The sequence below is a fragment of the Octopus sinensis genome, linkage group LG10 (genome assembly GCF_006345805.1).
Source record: "Octopus sinensis linkage group LG10, ASM634580v1, whole genome shotgun sequence".
Taxonomy (NCBI): Eukaryota; Metazoa; Mollusca; class Cephalopoda; order Octopoda; family Octopodidae; genus Octopus; species Octopus sinensis.
Window position 1 is genome coordinate 63013973 of NC_043006.1, and position 22335 is coordinate 63036307.

The 22335-nt window shown below is 32.5% G+C and overlaps 1 protein-coding gene across 7 annotated transcripts in view; it reads left to right on the forward strand.

Moving 5' to 3' along the window:
- LOC115216514 (probable G-protein coupled receptor CG31760) overlaps positions 1–22335 on the forward strand; it is an 895090-nt gene that overhangs the window by 534655 nt on the left and 338100 nt on the right. The window lies entirely within an intron of this gene.

Here is a 22335-nt window from a genome sequence, read left to right on the forward strand (position 1 = left end):
ACTGTTCACCTTTATATCTGTAAGTCGTCAAATTTAAAATGCTGTTATAACACACGAACCCCACCACACACATATACATATATGCATTTATGTGCATGTGCATGTGTGTATATACATATACACACACACACACACACATATATATATATATATATATATATATATATATATATATATACACACATCAATACATCCATACATATATGTGTGTGTAACCTAACCACACACATAAATACATGCGTGCTATGCAAATGTTCTGTATGCAAGTATTCATTAGTTTATACACTTACAATGATGAATTTAATATGCTCTATCAGCTTTAGTTGTAGATTACAACGTTGACTTAATCGGAATGTATCACACACACACATATATGTAAAGAAATAATAAATTATATATATGTGTGTGTGTGTGTTGTGTGTGTGTGTGTGTGTGTGTGTGTGTATGCATATATATATATATTATATATGTATGTTTATATAATTTTATGTAGTATAGGCATTGTACGTATGAAGTTAAGTTTAAAACTGGGTGTGATGTAAAATTGGTAATGCCAAAACTATTAAACTAACGTGTGATAAAACTTCTAAACTATATTGCAAATTAAACATACCGAAAAAATATTTTTTTCAGAGCGAATCGATTTGATCAACACATTTTAAGAGGTTTTGAAGTAAATAATATTCGAAAGAATGATTCAAATTTAAGCATAAGATATTTTAAAAAAATTTTAAAGTAGAGTTAAATATAAATAATTTGCCTAATATCTCGCTTACTGGGGGATTAAATTAACATCTCACTCTTGCTTGTTAATGAAGCATATAAATTGAATCTTAGTGGCATGCATGCTTTGCCCGAGAGACGTGGAAAACTTTGTAATCTTACTAAAGCAGCTCCAAATATGGCATAGATATATTCTAGAGTTTTAAATTGCAAATCTAGACTTGGACTAACGAGAGCGTGTCTACTTCGAGCATAGATTCATGATCTGTTATTCCAACTAACAGTCTTCGTACACTATTCCTGAAAGGGTCGTGAGTAGTTCAGTCTCCAGCATCTTTTCCATAATGTCCTATCACACTTTTTGGCTGGATTCCCACGCATGACCACATGAGACTGGGGATAATACCCAACCATCTCATTATTCGTCTACCTCTAGGTATACCTCTTGGTCTCCATTCAGTTTGTTTGTCTTGAAGAATCTGTCTTGCACTTCTTTCTGGCAAATTTCTAATCACAACGCATTAGAATTACTACTGGCACCGTGTTCTACCAGTGCGGAGAAATAGCTCCGCAATCAGGGTAAGCAAAATAGGAAGGCAATCATTTGGAGGAAAATGTTGCAGAAATATTTACGAGTACAGATAAATCAGAGAATGGAGTAGTTATATTACCATCGGACTGGCGGCAGCTACCATCTACAATAATTATCAAAGCTCACTGAAACTGCTCTAGCAGCTTCTGTTATCTCGAGCAAATACGGAGTGGGAGAATAGAAGATTAGTAACTCAGTCGACTGGTAGAGACGCATAGAAAAGACATTGCAATGATATGCCGGTGACCAAAGTAGCCCTCGATCATTTCTTTGAAAAAACCCAGAGAATGATTTACTTATACTAAAACGCACCTTTCAAACAAGACAGAACAAAGCTAATCGATGTAGCCACATTACAAGGATATATATAGTAATTAATGTTATATGAGCAGCCTAAATTGGAGTAATGCCATGCCCCGTACCGACCAACATTCACATTTATGTACATATATTACATACATATATATGTGTGTGTGCGCTCGTGTGTGTGTGCGCCTGTGTGTGTGTGCGCGCCTGTGTGTGTGTGCGCCTGTGTGTATGCACGTGCATACATATCTTCATCAGTACGTTTATTCACTCAATATACACCTTTACAATGTATAAACATACATACATACATATATATATATATATATATATATATTATATATATATATAATATATATATATTATATCAGTGCTTTTCAACATTTTTGCTGGAGCGGAACCCCAACGACACATTCCACTGGCTCGAGGAAACCCTGTGCAATAATTTAATAGTCTTATGCACACATATCTGCACAAGAGAATTAAAAATTACAGCCGATTTTAGCAGTTTTGTAACTTCTTGCGGAACTCCCGGACTGTACTGGCGGAACCCTGGTTGAAAACCACTGATATATATATATACAGACCCCTTTTCAACGTATCTACAACAAACGACATATCCACCACAGCGTCAGAATGACACACACGAAAACATTAAAAATGATACATTCAAGAGGTACCCAAGAATTCATTTAATAAACAGTCCCAATCACTGCCATAATCCACAACGCTTCCACTTTTAGTTCACTTGACCATTTAACATCTTACTAGTATCACACCATTTCGCATTCCCTTATCATTCTCTCTTCTTCTCTTTCTCCTTCTTCCACTACGTCTTCTTCCTCTCCCCAACCTCCTTCCTTACTTTCTGGCTACTGCTATTTGGAATAACATCTACGCAAATATAAACAATACGTTCAAAAGAGATGTCTCAAGAATTCAATCTCTGCTACCGTCCACTACAAATCACTTTCAGGGCACTTGACCATTTAACAGCCTACTAATATCATAGCACTTCCGAATTCTTCTTCTTCTTCTTCTTCTTCTTCTTCTTCTTCTTCTTCTTCTTCTTCTTCTTCTTCTTCTTCTTCTTCTTCTTCTTCTTCTTCTTCTTCTTCTTCTTTTTCTTCTTCTTCTTTATCTTCTCTACCAAGAATTCACAACGACCTCGAACCCACAAGAGAAAACAAAAAATACAGAGACAGGCAGAAACAAGGAAAGTACCCCTTGTATTTGAATGCTATGCAAATATTCTTTTAAAAACTTTTCCTTAAATTTTAGAAAAATTTAATTGTTTTCCATACTTACAGTTGAAAAAGTCTCCATGTCCGGAACCGGTACTAAAATGTCTTTTATAAAATTACTTTAGCATTTCCTACCTAGACTTTTTTCATATATATATATATATATATATAGGAGTGGCTGTGTGGTAAAGTAGCTTACTTACCAACCACATAGTTCCAGGTTCAGTCCCACTGCGTGGCAACTTAGCCAAGTGTCTTCTTCTATAGCCTCGGGCCGACCAAACCCTTGTGGGTGAATTTGGTAGAAGGAAACTGAAAGACGCCCTTCGTATATATGTATATATGTATATATATATGTATATGTATGTGTGTGTGTGTGTGTGTATGTTTGTGAGTTTGTGTTTGTCCTCCCAACGTCTCTAGACAACCGATAGTGGTGTGTTTATGTCCCCGTAATTTAGCGGTTCGGCAAAAGAGACCGATAGAATAAGTACTAGGCTTACAAAGAATGAGTCCTGGGATCGATTTGCTCGACTAAAAGTGGTGCTCCAGCATCGCCGCAGTCAAATGGCATTCGAATGTTTACATCTGAAATAAGATGTTACTATTGGTAATACCATCTATGGCAAATATTTTTAATTGGTAATATTAACAGCAGTAACATAAGAGGTTCACAGGTGTAATAGTATTATAAGCTATAAGATATAAAATATATTAATACGAAGCCTTAAGGATGCAGTGACAATCAACTTGTTTAGAAATGAGAACTAGGGTCTCGATCCAACCGCCGTAAGGCACCAAAATCATAGACAATAACAGTATGCGAGGAATAGGATAAAGAATTAAAAAGATATAGTGATAAAGATTATGCTGTTCAGATGCTCATACACCATAGTTTCGGGTGTTGGCCCGTTGGCCTCAACTTTACTCTGTATGAGTTACATGGCAAGAAATTCCAAATCCGCCACGTTATAAATTCATTAGCGCTCTGGCAAACACCGGTCAGATGGACTATATTCCATCTTGTCAGTAATAACCGAGGCTCTTGTAGAAAGACAAATAACCAACCTCTCCTCTTACCCTTCTCCTAAGTTTTAAATATAACCTCACCACCCATATCTATTACCTATTTCTTACACCAAGTAACATTTCCCCCATTTTACCATCACCCAACCCCTTGTATTATGCCTTTTATTTCTACCATAACTGATCCGAGAACACAAAAGTCTTTAGGTTTTCTGCCACATTATTAGCCCTACATACATGTGAACAATATTTCCCCCATGTTTGATTTTTCCATCCTTTTCATTTAATTTTTATTTTCATTATGTGTTGGATATTCTTTTTTTTACTTTATTGTACTCTATGCCCATAAGTATTTTTTTACATCCACCTGAATTTAATACACCTTTGCTTAGAAATTTAATATTTAGGTTCAATTAGTATTTCTCTCTTATCATAGGACATTTGTTTTCTGCCCTTTAGGCATTCTTAGTAAGTTGCTTGATTCAAGGTAACTTTCTCATAGTACCAATCTGCTTGTGGACTAATAGTACCCAGTAGTGCCATTATATAGTTTTAAATTGGTTTACAATAATAGGAACTGTATACTTTAATGACTTTTAATATACACACTACTGTCTTGTTCTATGATACTTTTAGATGCGGATTTACATATACATATACATATATATATAAGTGTGTCTATGGCCAGCTGGAGGAGTGTGTCCTCCTGGGGCTAAAAACTACAGTAGCATCCACCCTTAGGGGTAGCCATATTGAAATGGCAAATATACGTCACTATATATATATATATATATATATATATATATATATATATATATATATATGTATGTATGTATGTATGTATGTATGTATGTATGTGTGTATGTGTGTGTATGTGTGTGTATGTGTGTGTATGTACGTATGTATATGTATGTATGTATGTATGTATATATATATGTATGTATATGTATGTATGTATGTATATGTATGTATATGTATGTATTTATTCTTTCATCCTTTTACCTTTTTCAATCACTTCACTCCAGCGACGCACGAGCACCACCTTTAGTCGAGCAATTCGAACCACTGCTGATTCTTTCTAAACCTAGTACTTATTCTATCGGTTTCTTTTGCCGAGCCACTACGTTACGGGTTCGTAAACATTGGTTGTTAAGGGATGGTGATGAGGGGACAAACACAGACACATATACATACCTATATATATAATTATATATATATATATATATATAATATATATATATATATATATATACATATATATATATATATATATATATATACATATATATAATATATACACATATATATATATGTACATCGGGCTTCTTTCAATTTCCGTCTACCAAATCCACTCACAAGGCTTTGGTTGGCCTGAGGTCATAGTAGAAGACAGTTGCCCAAGGTGTCAAGCAGTGGGACGTAACCCAGAGCTATATGACTGAGAAGCAAGCTTCTTACCACACAGCCACACCTGCCCCTATACATATATAGGCGCAAGCGTAGCTGTGCGATAATAAATTTGGGTCCGAATGACATGGCTCCGGGTTCAGTTCCACTGTGTCTTCTACAATCATCTCGGAGCTACCAAAGCCATGTGAGTGGATTTCGTAAACGGAAACTGAAAGAAGCTCGTCAACTATATACATATGTGTGCCTGTTTGTATGTGTCTTTGTGTATATGTGTGGTATATTTACGTCCTCTGAAATTAGCGGTTCGGCAAAAGAAACCAATAGAATAAGTACCATGCTCAAAAAAATATGTACGGGGATCGATTCATATTACGAAAACATATGCAAGGCAGTACATCAGTATGGCGGCAGTTTAATGACTGAAACGTGTAATAGGAAAAATGTAAAAGATATATATTGATCAAATAAGAAATATGAAGTGTTGGAATGTTTATTCCATTAGTTGATAGGTGTTCTCCTACATTAACAACTATATCACCCACTACCTCACCTACTGTACATCAAAACATTCGATGGCAGGTGAAAACATCTGGCTCTAAATAACTAATATTTTGATTATACTGTCACAGACAATGTATTTGGTTGAATTACCATATATGATGCGCATTAATAAAATGTCAACATTAGACATGTACAGCATCAGAAAAATAATACAAGGATATAAAGCAAATACAATAGAATAAAATGAAAGATGAGAAAGATTAAGTCTCTGATAATTATTTGCTTTCTGAAAGACTTTGTTGACCATCCTGTAGTATTTGAACGAATAAAATATATAATATATGAATGTAAACAAATTAATAAATAAACAAAAATTGAATGTATAGTATGGAGAAAATTCAAGAAAAATAAATAGGTATTTAGATATTGAGACAGTAGGTACGGTTTGTTAACGACAATGTAACATTTGTGTAATAGAGACTCTTAAGTACGTAGCAAACCATCTAAATATTTGGAATTTCACACACGGTTTGATTTAGGGCTGAAATGGCATTCGAAGACCATTGATAAGGGCACGAACGTACACACATACACAGCTCGTAAAAATATTCTTAAGACACATTAATACACATTCTTTCACAAACACATGACCTCGCACTTTCTAAACGCCAATATATAAAAATAGTAATTTCATAGTAGAAAGTTCGTTTTGTTTAAAATTCGAAATGAATGTGTATCATAAATGACAGAGAAATAGTTTGATGAAAGTTTATTTAACAATACGAAATTTCAAATATCACGACAAATTGACAATCGTCTTATTATCTTATGTCAATTTTATTATTATTGACTTCCATAACCCTCTAAATATTGATTTTGCTTTCTTGAAACGTTAGGTCGAGAATTTAATATTAAACAAAGACTTTCTTTCACCTGAGGGCGTACCTTAAAATCTGCATTATGTTGAAAGATTTTTTTGCATTTTGCATTAACATAGAAATAATATAAATTATCTCCATGCTTTTAAGTTACGAAGTTTGTCATGACATTTCAATTTTCAAATTGTTAAATAAAATTTCATCAAAGTATTTTTCTGTCATTTATGACATTATACACACCTTATCGTTTTCTCTTGTATCGTACTAATATACTATATGTTTTGTAGAAGGATACATTAAACAGCTTTAATACTATCGGATTACTTGAATCCATGTATTGTGACATGAATTATATATATATACATAAATTATATATATATACATATATATATATATATATTTCTTTACTACCCACAAGGGGCTAAACACAGAGGGGACAAACAAGGACAGACAAACGGATTAAGTCAATTACATCGACCCCAGTGCGTAACTGGTACTTAATTTATCGACCCCGAAAGGATGAAAGGCAAAGTCGACCTCGGCGGAATTTGAACCCAGAACGTAACAGCAGACGAAATACGGCTACGCATTTCGCCCGGCGTGCTAACGTTTCTGCCAGTTCGCCGCCTATTATATATATATATATATGCATACGCATACATATACACATACATAGTATATGTATGTATATATAGATAGATACATACATACATTCATATCTATCTATCTAAATATAAGTATATATATGCATTATAATATATATATATATATATATATATATATATATATATATATATAGAATACATGTTGTATAAATAATATTACATACATAATAATAGATGTAAAAACCACATATACAATCAACCGATTCATACTCTTCATAGTTAAGGTTACATATGTAAATGAAAACGACAAGCTAAATGTGATGAATGAGCTTTAATCAAAAACAAAAATACGGAAACATAAATTTAGAAGAAAAGAAAGGCTGCTAGATTTCAGAACTAACTAGAAGTTTTATTTGCGCACTAGGGTTCACACTATAGTTTAATTATTATTATAATATAGGGATACCCAATGGAACTTCTGTGTATTTTTCATAACTAATTTATGAGAAAAGATTTATGATTAATTAGTTCATAGTTTAACGATATACATTAATTATAGTTATCATTACCATCTCTATGTGGCAATTCTGAATAACCAATCAAAATAAACCTAGTCTGAACTGGAATTAGCTATACCAAGCAAACAAGTAATAAAGAGACAGAAAATAAATGTTATACTAATAAGAGGAAGCAGACTTAAAGAGATTGACTTGTAAGAATAATATCAAGAGTGCATTTAGGTTAAAGCTAGTACGTTATTTTTATTACCGTGTAGGAAGGACAGACTGTACATGCGTGGACATGATATTACAACATCATCTCATTGATTAATGAGATTTGGTTTTCGCTTAATTATTACATAAGACTCAGAGGAATACAAATTACACATATCATTACAAACTTTATACAGTATGTAATGACAGAGAAAGCAATTTCATACTCAATTTCCTCATCAGCAAGCAGCCATAGAAAATTAGCTAAACGTGTAAAAGAATCTTCTCTTGTATCGCAAAAGTTGCAAATTTGATTATTTCTGCATTTAAGATTTTTGTGGTACATCTGGTATAAACGTAGACATTTCCAAGACTATGTATGTTACATTTATATTTAACATTCTTAATAAGGCAATACACTAACAAATGAGGGGGTATTACGCCATCAGTACCTACTGGCAATTATTTCGCTAACGTCTACATGACAAAATTTGAGACACAGTTAATGGAGACATTCAAATACTTGCATGATCAAGAGCCAATACTCTGCTTACGGTTCATGGATGACATCTTTAATTTATATCTGGGAAGGATCGCAGGTCAGTTTAATTACTTCTTGCATTTCTGTTACTGTTCACAAAAGCTATGGCTTCAAGTCCGGTATAAAATACACGTCTATTTTCCAAAATCTAGCGTTGAGTTTTGGAATCAATTTTGAACTTTCAGAAGGTCGAATAGTGACAGCATATAAATAGCCACACGGACATATATATGAATTTATATAAACTTATGCAAGCAAATACATATATCTTTATACATGCACAAACATAACAAACATACATAGATACATACACACATCCAGGCATACATGGATATATTTGTATGCTTTTGATGTTCTCATTTTGTTAAATGAATAAATAATCCAACATTATAATATCCGAAAGTTGATGAACAACTAAATTTGTTTCTCCATTTTCTTATTTGTATTATATATATATATAATTTGTATTATATATATATTATATATATATATAATATATATATTATATATATATATATATATATATATACATTAATATAAGAGGGAATTTGATTATATATATATATATATAATAATATATATATATATATAGTGGCGGGGGGGCAAACACAGACACACAAATACATACATAAACATATACATACATATATATATATATATATTTAAGTAGGTGAATGAATTATCCTATGTTTATCATCAGAGTGGAAAATTCGTTTAACCGAAACATTTGTAGCAAATTCACGTCAGAAACACGGTTGAAGCGACCTGTCAAGGGTAGAAACTCCGGGTTCATGTGCAGAAATGTGCGTGTTGTATATGAATAAATGAAAGAGTGGAGTCGAACGAAGATGTTAACAAAATTCCTTTACTCTCGACACATGTTTCGAAGACAGCATATTTTCATTCTAAAGGAATAAAGGGTGCTGCACCCTTTATTCCTTTAGAATGAAAATATGCTGTCTTCGAAACATATGTCGAGAGTAAAGGAATTTTGTTAACATCTTCGTTCGACTCCACTCTTTCATTTATTCATGTATATATATATATATATGTGTGTGTGTGTGTGTGTGTGTGTGTGTGTGTGTGTGTGTGTGGTGTGTGTGTGTGTGTGTTGTGTGTGTGTGTGTATGTATATGTATGTATTTGTGTGTCTGTGTTTGCCCCCCGCCACTATCGCTTGACAATAGATGTTGGTGTGTTTACGTCTCCGTAGCTTAGCGGTTCTGCCTAAGAGACCGATTGAATAAATACTAGGCTAACAAAGAATAAGTCATGGAGTCAATTTGTTCGACTACAGGCAAAGCTCCAGCATGGTGGCAGTCAAATGACTGAAGCAAGTAAAATAATAAAATAATAAACGAATATAAACAAAAACATTCAGATGCACGTATTTATACGTACATACACACACACACACACATATATATATATATATATATACGCACATACATTCAATATTTATATATAACACTTATATATATATATATATATACTCATACAAATATGGATGCATACATACATATATATATATATACATACATACATACATACATACATACATACATACATACATACATACATACATACATACATACATACATACATACATACATACATATATGTACGTATACATACACAGCACACAGAAACGTGTGTAAAAGGTTGGATGTAGATTTGTTCTTTAGTTTAGGTGTTTTCCAAAAAGATTCCGATTGTTGATTCTTCATACTTTGCTGGGAGTTTACTGGCGTAAACTGGTGAAGATATAAAAAGTAGTATTAGAATATTAAGCGTATGATTAATTTATGGAACGAAGGTCTACAAATCCAATTATATTTGTCAAAAATGGAGGAGATAAGATATTAAAAATTTGTAAGAAGTTTATTCATGCATACAATTGTTTCGTACATAGATATAAATTCATTTTTGAATTTGCAAATTATCATAGTACTCATCAGAGAAGTTGGATCTATGAGTTTCATGTTTATCTATTTTTATCTCTGTGTAATAGTGATGGGAATCATGTCAATTATTAAACCTCAACTAACGAATGAACTTTTAGGGGATTATATAAATATGGGGATATCGATATCACTCTTTATGGATTAGTATAGATTTGCTAATGAAATCTCCATATATGCAGGATAGCGCGAGTTAGAGAAATGTCCACTGAGAAAACGTTACCCAATGTAAATTAAATCTAACTATTATAAGCAATACCTGGTATATTTTTATAAAATATAATCTGATGAAGAAAGTTTAGCGTAAACAATCTTTGTAAAGCATATACTAGAAAGTTAATGTAGTCATTGATGAAAATATAGGTGGAGGAAGGGGAATTACAAAGAATGAGATGGCAGTGGATTAAGGGCTCTTCTTTACTCAAGATCCGTATTAAGGTAACATGGAAGTACACTACAGGAGGATAAGTGATAATTCAATGGATATATGACGATTAAGTTTGTATTATACTTACGAAGTCTGTTGTTAAGAAGAGAGGAAAGAACATTTGGGGAGATATAGTAAGAAGAGAGTTATAGAAGCGATAAAATAATGAATTAGAGAGGTTGAAAAGGAAAAGAAATTATATTAGTGAAGGGGATAGAAATGAGAAGGAAAACAATAATAATGATAAAGTAAGGGATATAATGAGAGAAATGCATGTTAAAAATGAAAGAGAGATTAATGATAAAGGTATTGAATGCGTAGTATAAAGTTATACAAAAGAAATATTTTGTATAGATATAAAATGTTATGTCAAAAGTAATAATCTTGCTGAGTATTATATGAGAAGGAAAGTGTATGGCTATATAGGATCGTAATGAATACAAATACACGTTATGTAGGTTCAATGCATGTAAATATAATAAAAAATATAAAGTTCTTAGGATCTACGAGTAGATAGATACATGTAGGGGTTCATATAAAGTTACCAGATTATAGGATAAATGTTTATCATACATGGAGTAGAATGTATGTATATGCAATCGCATATATAGAGAGAAAGGGGCATACATACATATATATACAGAAATATATGCATATACACAACTAGATACACGTGTATATACATGTACAATTATACACAAACTTTATGTAAATAAACACGTACACATATATACAGATACATACATATACATATATACAGATACATACACATGCTTATATACGTACATACATGCACAATATATATATACACACACACACACATATATATATATATATATATATATATATATATATACACATACACATATATATACATACATACGTATAGACATAAAAACACATATATACAAAAATAGATACACTTAGATGTATACATAGATATGCAGATATAGTTGCAAACACGCACAACCGCAATGTAACGTGCAAGTATATATATAACAGTATTAAAAATATACTTTACTGTAAATGGAATAACTAATAACATATGCAAGTATTTTGTGATGTAGATATGGTGAGAGAAAAAATTGGAGAACATATACATAGGTACGTAAGGGTATGCATATAAGTAAAATATATATCTATACTCAAACACAAATACATAGATATACAAACAATTTACATGCAGAAGTTGGTATATCTTACATATATCCATATGAATGTGCATACAATACCAATATACACCTGCATATATATATATATATATATATATATATATATATATACATGCTGGGTGAGCCTACGTGCATGTACAGACACACAAACATATGTAAGCACATAGACAGCACAGATACACGGATACGCATATGTGCAAACACAGGAGTAAATAAGAAAATAGACAGGTATAAAAGTTCATATATCCAGGCGTATGAATTAAAAAGTATAGAGAGACATAATTTACTTAATGGCCCGATATATATAAGGTCCTTCAGTTATCATAAGGGAAATATTAAAATAAAGTATATAAAGGGAATTTATGTTATAGTAATACAATGGGGATAGGATAAGGTTCTATATTGAATGATATGGGAGAATATAATGTGATTTTTAAAATAAATATCAAACTATGAAATAAGGTAGTAAATAGTTATTATAGATTAATGAATAGGAATTTGGTCATGTGTTTACACGAGAAACTTCAATCCCTCGTAGTAACTAGGTTTCCGTTCATTCTCAATAAATTATAGCTTTCTTCTAGTTATTATCTGCAAATTTTATTTTTATTTCTGTAAGAAGAAAGGCATTAGATGGAATTTTCAGGAAATTCAGAAACTAATATTGTTTCTTTTGAAGGGCAATTCTTTTTTTTTTTTTTGATAATCCGGCACTGTTCTCTTTTCTATGGTCCCTAAAGGTGGATTCGTCGTTCAAAATTCGCTATTTAACCAAGTTTTGAGTGCAACCAACACACACACACACACACACACACACACAGACACACACACATATATATATATATATCGATTAGTCTTGCTTTATAATTGTTGCCTGGTATACAACGACTTTCTTTTTACAATTCCTTTCTAATTTACAAGCATTAGGGTCTCTGCAATTTCTATTTGTATTTGTGGATAGTGCTGTTGTGTTATATGTATGTTTTGTTGAATTATAAGAGTTGTGGTTATTATTAGTATTGATATTGTTAATTGTAGGATTATGCGGATTTTTATTAATATTGTTGGAGGTCCTACGTTCAATTTTAGTAATTTTGTTTTGATAAAATTGATCTGGTTTCTTATTGTTAAATGAAAATATTATCCTAAAATGATTAGTAGAAACTGAAAATCCAAATCTAATATGTTTATTATTAAATATTTTTACTTATTTAGTGTTTTTGAATTTTTTGATATTGGCGCGTTAGGAAAAGCTTTTCCTGGTGTATATTTCGCTATTTATAGGGACGATGCTCTAGCTTTAACTAAGAATACCAATGGACCAGCACAAGATCGGTTGTGAAAACATTCGATCTTAATTTAACAATAGATACCAACCTGACGTTTCTCTATATTTACAAACCTTATTGGAAGCTCAACGATAGACCTAGATTTATTAGAATGTAGTTAAGAATGTAGTTAAGAATATTAGTAGGAGAATTTGAATTTATTAACCAATCAAATTATTTTGAATTTATGTGATCCATACCAATATTGTTTTTAGGGGTGAGTGTATATTTTGAGTGTGTATGTATATATTATTCATATCTATGTACTTATTCGCTTATCTATGTATATATATATATATATATATATACATATGTATGTAAGGGTGTACACGCAAAATGTGCGTTATGTATAAGTATTGATATGTATATGTGTATGTGTATGTATACATGTGTGTATATAAATATATGCGTTTGTGTACATGTATATACATACATATGTGTTTCTTCATATATATATATTCCTTTGCATGTATTGGTTCACATACACGTATCTCCATGTATGTGTGTATATGTGCATATCTATTTGTATCTATTGTTTGTGTATGTATATGTATGGATGTATATATATTTATATATATGCATATATCTATATATATATATATTATATATATATATGTATGTATGCACTAATTAAAAGATTAATGTTTTTGACCGATGTTAATATATGTTTATGTATTATTTAAGTTTCTCTCAATTTTAAAAACAAGTTAATAAAGTATTTATTTTATCTCCTCATTCATACGATACACGTCGTCACTGTAAGTTACCATTCACACTCTATTCATTTACCTTTTATTACCTTAATTATATTCACATATTATCCGTTACCCACTAAAATAACCTATAACCCTCTAACCCAGGTGTATACCGACATTAGCCATAATGTGATGATTCTAAAATACAACACATAAAAACCGAACAGTATATCTTTTTTCTAACCCTCTGAATAGATTTTGCTTAATAGAATGATTGTAGTAATTGCTATTTAATCTGTTTAGGCTCAATTGAAACAGCTGTAAGGGATTATGTTTGATTGTTGCAGATAAATTTTTATTGATTGTTATATCTCCATTTTCTTATTTTCTGGTTTATATATAAATATATCCAAAGGCATGACTGTGCCATATATATATATATATATATATATATATATATATATATATATATAATATATATATATATACAAGATAAGAAAATGGGGAAATACATCTAAATCAAATATCAATTACCAGATAATACCCAATCACATACTTTATTAAACCACCACATAAGAGACTGTAGGGTTAAACATAAAAAAGCAGAACAAATCAGTGTACATAAAGGAATGTACATAAAAAATGTACACAAAAGAGAGATGTTGTATAATAAGTAGAATATATATAAAAAAAGAGAATATACATATAAGTAAATATAAATATAAGTATAGATTACATCTTACAGCTGTTTCGGCCATGTAGATAAGTATGTCTCATTTTACCATGAGACATACTTATCTACATGGCCGAAACAGCTGTAAGATGTAATCTATACTTATATTTATATTTACTTATATGTATATTCTCTTTTTTTTATATATATTCTACTTATTATACAACATCTCTCTTTTATGTACACTTTTTTATGTACATTCCTTTATGTACACTGATTTGTTCTGCTTTTTTATGTTTAACCCTACAGTCTCTTATGTGGTGGTTTAATAAAGTATGTGATTGAGTATTATCTGGTAATTGATATTTGATTTAGATGTATTTCTCCATTTTCTTATCTTGTATTAGTTATTTGTGGTAAATCATTTTACCTTCGCCATATAATACAGTAGATGAATTGATTGCATCGCAATCCTTAACATTTATGTATTAACTTTGTTGGGTACTTCACTAGCAGTATATTGGATATATGTTATCCCATGGAGGGTTGCATTTACAACCCCTATCTCAATTTGTATATATATATATATATTATATATATATATATATATATATATATATATATATATATACATATATATATATATATACATATATATACATATATATATATATATATATATATATACATATATATATATATATACATATATATATATAATATATATATATATATATATATATATAATATATATATATATATATGCTGATACTTTCAATTTCCGCCCTCATATCTTCTCTACATACCTTCTCTAAGTTTAAATGTGTAACAGACAAATTACTTTTACGGAGTAGATAGTACGAACGACATGAAAAATAAATCATTCGTTCATCTCCCGTGTTTCATTAGCGTCTTACTAATACTCCAATATATCACACAAGCTGAAATCTATCAGCAGTAGACTTAAATGTCACTAGCAAGTAATTGTGGGAAAAAAATAATAATTGATTTCATTTGTATTCTCCGACCAATGTGCTCTTAATTTTCCTAAACTATTAAAAGACCCAGATTAACAAATACACCTTCTCCTTTGTTATTTCCTTTGTATATCACTTACCAGACATGCTTATTTGTTTATTGTTTTATTCATCATATATTTTTTATCAAATCCTCAATGCTGAGTTATCAAAAATGTAAAAATACATGAATGATGGCAATGAAAGTCTAATAGGAGTAATGTCGTGAGATCGGCACGTCTGAGACACGTTAATAAAACCTGACGAAATATAGCCGTCTTCGTATCTGGACGCAGCCGCCTTCTTCGAAAGACAAAGTGGAAAAGAGTAAATGAGGAGGAGAAGAAGAAGAGAAGAAGAAGAAGAAGAGAAGAAGAAGAAGAAGAGAAGAAGAAGAAGAAGAAGAAGAAGAAGAAGAAGAAGAAGAAGAAGAAGAGAAGAAGAAGAAGAAGAAAGTATCAACAGCAGTCAACAACGGTTTGTCCTAGTGCTCCAGTAGTGCTAGTACTTGACGAGGGCTTGGATTCATCCCCCCCACCCCCCCAAAAAAAATTAAAAGCAAAGCTGACCTCAGCAAAAAGAGTCAGGATGAATACAAAAAGCGTTCAGGTGAGAACGCTCTTACTACTCCCACAAATGTCAGGCATAAATAGATGAATGTGTGTAAGTATGTATGTATGTCATTCTTTAGTTTTATTTCAAGATTTCTTGCTAATAGAGTAAGAGCCGGTTTCTAACTTAGATCCAAGGCTATTCATTGGAATTTCAACATCAACAACAAAGTATTTGTGTTTTTTTTGTATGTGTGTATGTATGTATGTATGTATGTATGTATGTATGTATGTATGTATGTATATGTGCAGATTTCTATGTTTTGCTTTATGTATGAATCTTCATGCATGTTGTTGCATATCTGGAAATGCTCATATATATTTAAATGATAAACTCCTGGAAAGCTTTACAGATTTTTACAGTTTCAGTAATGGATTGGATCTGTAGTCTTCGAATTAGCTTCCTCTTTTCTGATTTTGAGAAGCCTAATTTCTCAAGATCGGTATTTAGGCAGTGTGTTACATACCTCAGGGCCCCAGTAATTACAGATATAAATCCGAACTTGTAATCTGGATAGAGTCACTGCAGGTTTCTCGGTTAAACTAAAGCGTTTGACCCGAGCAAAAAAAAAAAAAAAGGAAAATAGTGTAACAGATGTAAAACAACTTGCTCTAAACGCATATCAAAACAAAAATGCGCGCTCGCGAAAGGGAGGTGGGGGAGAGGAATCGGAACATTCACATCGTGAATGTTCCGAGTCGCCTCACCAGAGCCAAGAAACAAAAGAAAAATAGCATAATAGGTGTGAAACAACTTTCCCAATATTTCAGCGTTGATATTCATTTTTTACTGATCTTCAGCTGTATGTTAACATCCGATGGGTAGCTGATTTCTACTACAGCACACAGTTTCTCTTCTCTATCAGGTCTTTTGTGTTTACATTTGATGGAGGTAGGTCTTCACTGGGACATTCCACAAATACAGTTTTTTATTATGATATGCTTTGGCTTCTACCATACTGTGGGTTTTTATTTCTTTATCAACGGGATTATCATTCCGAAGGCTTTCATTATAGAGTGTCCTGTCTACAACAGTATGTCTCCTCGGCAGATAATACCGTGATGACATTTTTGGACAACTGCTTATGATGTGGGTGATATTTTCGGAGTTAACTTCACGAAATCTGCATCGGTCGTCACATTTTTCTACTTTTCCTGCATTTCTATAACTTTTCTGCATTAAGTATTTGCTTGATATTTCTTGTTTCTGGATTTCAAACTCATACCCTTCATTGTAGGAGGTAGTAATCCGGCTATTGGAGACTGCTTTTATGACCAATGTTACTATAATCTCGGAGCTTCCAACTAACATAGCCATGCACAGTCTTCTGCTTATATAGGCTCATCCTTTCATTTGATGATACGTTGCGGTAAAGTCGTGCGACGTATTTGGGCATGTATTGTAGGTTATTAGACAAGGGATATTGCTCAAAGAGCTACCTTCCAAATCTTATGATGTTATCAGCATCATGTATACAAACTTGGTCGACACTTGGTGATTAAAAGATGTTGCCGAAGGGATGTGATACGACATTCAAAGTCATTTTGGATCGATGTTAAGCATCTGCTGCCCTGTTTTCGTTATAGGTAGAGGCGGTCTACGTCACTATTTATGTAGATTTTATGTGCGCTTGTTAGTAATTTTCACATCAATAGCTCGAATCTCATCAAGCGTCCAATCAAGCAACCAAAATGTTGCTATGAGAATTGGTGCTGCAAAGACATTGTGGGTCACTGTTTCATTGTATCTAGAGAGTTCTGAGGTCAAAAGTTTCTTTAATCGGCTGTAATATTCTTTAATGATACGTGTTTTGTCATAGGTGCCATTAAGATATGTTTTCATCCACTCCTAGATACGTGTAATATTCCTCGTCTGGAGAAACAGTCAAATCATCGATGGAGATGTTGCTAGTGTGCTTTATAGTTTTCTCCATTTTCACAACCATATAACAACATTTATCCTGACCAAACTCCAGCTCTATATCCTTTGAGAATTTTGTAATTCAGTCAAGGCTCTTTTTCATCTCATGCATATTCTTTGCATAAAATTTCAAGTCATCCACAAAGAAACCATGTGTAATTTTGGTATTTCTGTTTCCTTGTGTACCAGTGAGATATCCTTGTATTCATGCATGTATGTATGTATGTCACAACTGGCAACGATTAAATTTTCTCTGTGTGTGTGTGTGTGTGTGTGTGTGTGTGTGTGTGTGTGTGTCTGTGTCTGTGTGTCTGTGTGTGTGTGTGTGTGAGTGTGTGTTTACTGACATATCGATTTAGCAAAACCATCCGAGCGATGTAGTAGTCCCCGCTGACAGGTCTACGACTGATAGACGAATCTAGTCTAGTCCATTGACCCTAGCTTCGCTCATGGAGAGGCTATCTCCTCTGTCAATGTATATATATATATTGTGCACTTTATACAATATTAAGGGTTTAGCTCTTATCTATTCCAATATGGGATCTATTCAAAACCCTCAGTCACAACTAGTAACGATTAAACTTTTCCTTTATGGTCTTACAATCCGCTTAGTTGTGTATATTAATTTTTATGTATGTATGCATATGTGTGTATGTATGTAGGTATTTATGTATGGATGTATCTATATATATGTATATGTATGTATATTGCTATACGTATTTTTGTAAGCAATATGCATGTAGACCAAGTTGATTTACTCAGTCAACTATGACGGCGAACTAACATAAGAGCTTCTGATGTTAGTAATAACTAGCATATCTTAAATTCCATTATATTCTTTTTCAAAAAAGAGATGCATTGAATATTGAAGCTCTAGTTACATCATCTGAAAACAGATTGAATAGTCACTGACGGAACATTGTGGATCATAAATTTTCTGAACTAGGGTAGATCCGTAGTTAATTAACAACAACAATAGCAACAATAATAGTGATCATGTCGCAGAAGCATATTAATACTCTTTTCATTGTTTTTCAATTGATCTCTATTGTAGCAGGTTTTGTAATTCAATCTGTTTTACTTTATTGCGTTTATAATTTCTTTTAATTTTACACTTTAAGTATATACAACGGCTATGATTTGCAACAGCGATATATGGCTAGATCATAAAAGTGTATAAGGAAAACAGAATTCTTTAGTTATGTGTGAAATTATATTTTTAGATAATAGCGGAAGTGTTGAAAGTTCCATATTTTATACATTTTCCGATTTATACTTTTTTCTTAACATTGCTTTGTGTTGTACAAGGGTGTATATAATACCTATTTCTTTACTACCCACAAGGGGCTAAACACAGAGAGGACAAACAAGGACAGACAAACGGATTAAGTCGATTACATCGACCCCTGTGCGTAACTGGTACTTATTTAATCGACCCCGAAAGGATGAAAGGCAAAGTCGACCTCGGTGGAATTTGAACTCAGAACGAGGCGGCAGACGAAATACGGCTACGCATTTCACCCGGCGTGCTAACGTTTCTGCCTGCTCGCCGCCTTGAATCAATGATATATAATACTACTGATTCAGTGGGGCATTGTCTTCACTTCAGGAATGTTGCTGCCTGCTGCACACACAGGCATCCGAGACTACATTCAGAAAAGAGATAGCCGACTTATTAACATAAAGTTGCACACGAACGCACTCCGCACTCTCATCCACAGACGCGATGAATCTATCCTTCTACCTTTACAACAACTACTAAAATAACATCAGCTTCTCGGAGCGAATTGTGTTTATTCCACCCCTACTCAGGCAATCGCGTTCTACTTGTCTCTCCTCCTCTGGTCATAATTGTTGTCCCCTAACCCCCATCAAGGCCTCGTCCTAATCGCTATACCCAGTCGTACCTTCTCAGAACGTCGGCCCTCTAGAATTCCGTCCCAGCTCATACATTTTCCGCGGGTTCCAAATGATTCAGGAGAACATAGATGACACCAACCCTACCGTTCTAAGAGAGCCTGCATAAGTCATGGACATTGCCCCTTCTTCTGAACCCAGCAAATAAAAATAAATATGAAAAGTTTCGATTATATCTTCGATCCCGTTCATTAATTAATGTCGTTTAAAACCTATCACTTGAACTTCTTTCATTGTGGTAATGTAGTTGCAATTGTTTTCATGTGTAATGCCCCAACCCGTTACAGACAGGAAAAAATTATACATATTTATTTTTTATCGTTTCCTGAAGAATATTAAATAACTTTTTTTTCGCTACAGTCACATCTGTATTCGTTTGATCACAAATGTAATATTACGAATGAAACAAACTGTCAGGTTTAATAATGTATAATGAAATGGACGTGAAAGAACTAACTTTTGGGAGATCGATGAGCAAATCTCATGAGTATAACAAATGTATTTGATATTAATTATTACCGCACAATTTAGGAATAAAGAGATTAACTACATTGTCAATGTTTATACAAAGAAGCATGTAGCCACACAGTTCAGGTAACGCAAAGTTCAAAAGCTCATCGTCCAAACAATACAAATATTTAAACCAAAACTCTGCTAAGAGAGCATGCGTCTAAGATAGACAAAGAATGAAAATAGGAAAAACTTATTCTCATATGACTTAAATTTACCGAAAAAATTCCAACGAAATTTGAGAAAAATCAATCCATTCAAGGTTACGTCACGTCACACATAAGATGATTTCGTCTAAGCACTCAGTTGCCTTTAACACGTGATTTAACAAAACAAAGAAATGACATGTGCTGTTCAAAGATGTCAGTGAGTTCTTAAACATGACAAAATGTTAACGTTCTTGGCTTTTTGCTATTACACCACTGACATCATATTGTTACTTTCATCCACTTTGTTCGCCTCCCCCTCCTCATCATCATTGTTTTTGTTTCATTATTATTATCATTTCATTTTAGATTTTTATCTATTTACACATCAATAGATGCACACCGTTCATTTTTCGTTCCGTCTTCTCTCTCTCCCTCTCTCTCACCCTCTCTCTCTCTCTCTCTCTAACATCTAGACTGTTTTATAGAGAACTATATCTGAAATCTGTCGTGACACTAACCATGCATTTGATATTAAATGAATCCAGCAAATTTATTAAGGTGAAAATGTGATTTCTCTAACACACCACTCTACCCTTTTTGACCTGCATAACACATAAGGGAAGCATACAAATTGATTTCAAAGTATACACAATATTCGCTTTATAACTACCTGCTAGGTCACAGAAAACAATTCCGTATCTATAGTCATGTTTAGAGATATCAACATAAAATATCGAAACGAAATTAAACTCCTTACGCGGTATATGTGTGATAATCATCTCTAGTATATGACGAGAAAGTGGAAATTCGTTGCATATCTGATTTTAGAACGGATGTCATTCGAATGTAAACTAAATATATAATTTACAGATTACATATGAAATATGAGTGTGCTTGTATGTGTATGTGTGTATGTATGTATGTATAACATATATTCATATCACATAACCTAAACATAAAATATTTCATAATCATCAGACTACAAAAAACAATACCCTGCCCAATAAGTAAAACAATAATGAACAGCCCAACCAATTATTGAATACATACAAACATGAACGCTTCAATGCAAGTACAATATTCAAAATCAAAAGCACAATACACAAAAGCCATTAAAACGATCAAAGAACCATAGAAAAACAATAATCTCGATCTTAACCTATTTTAAGACCAAACTATAACTTCGGACAACGACTGGGCTGAAGTTGAACTCAACAGTACATACCTATAAATAACAACAATTCCACCTCCCACAGAAAACTAACAAAAACTTGCATCGATGAGTTCACTTCGAAGGTGTCCAAATGGACCGACCATGATGAAGTTGCACCTACAACATAACAAGGTTGCATTTGCAGCACGGAGTAGTCGCTGCAGCGAAAACATGTGTAGGCCATTACAGTATGCTGTATATAA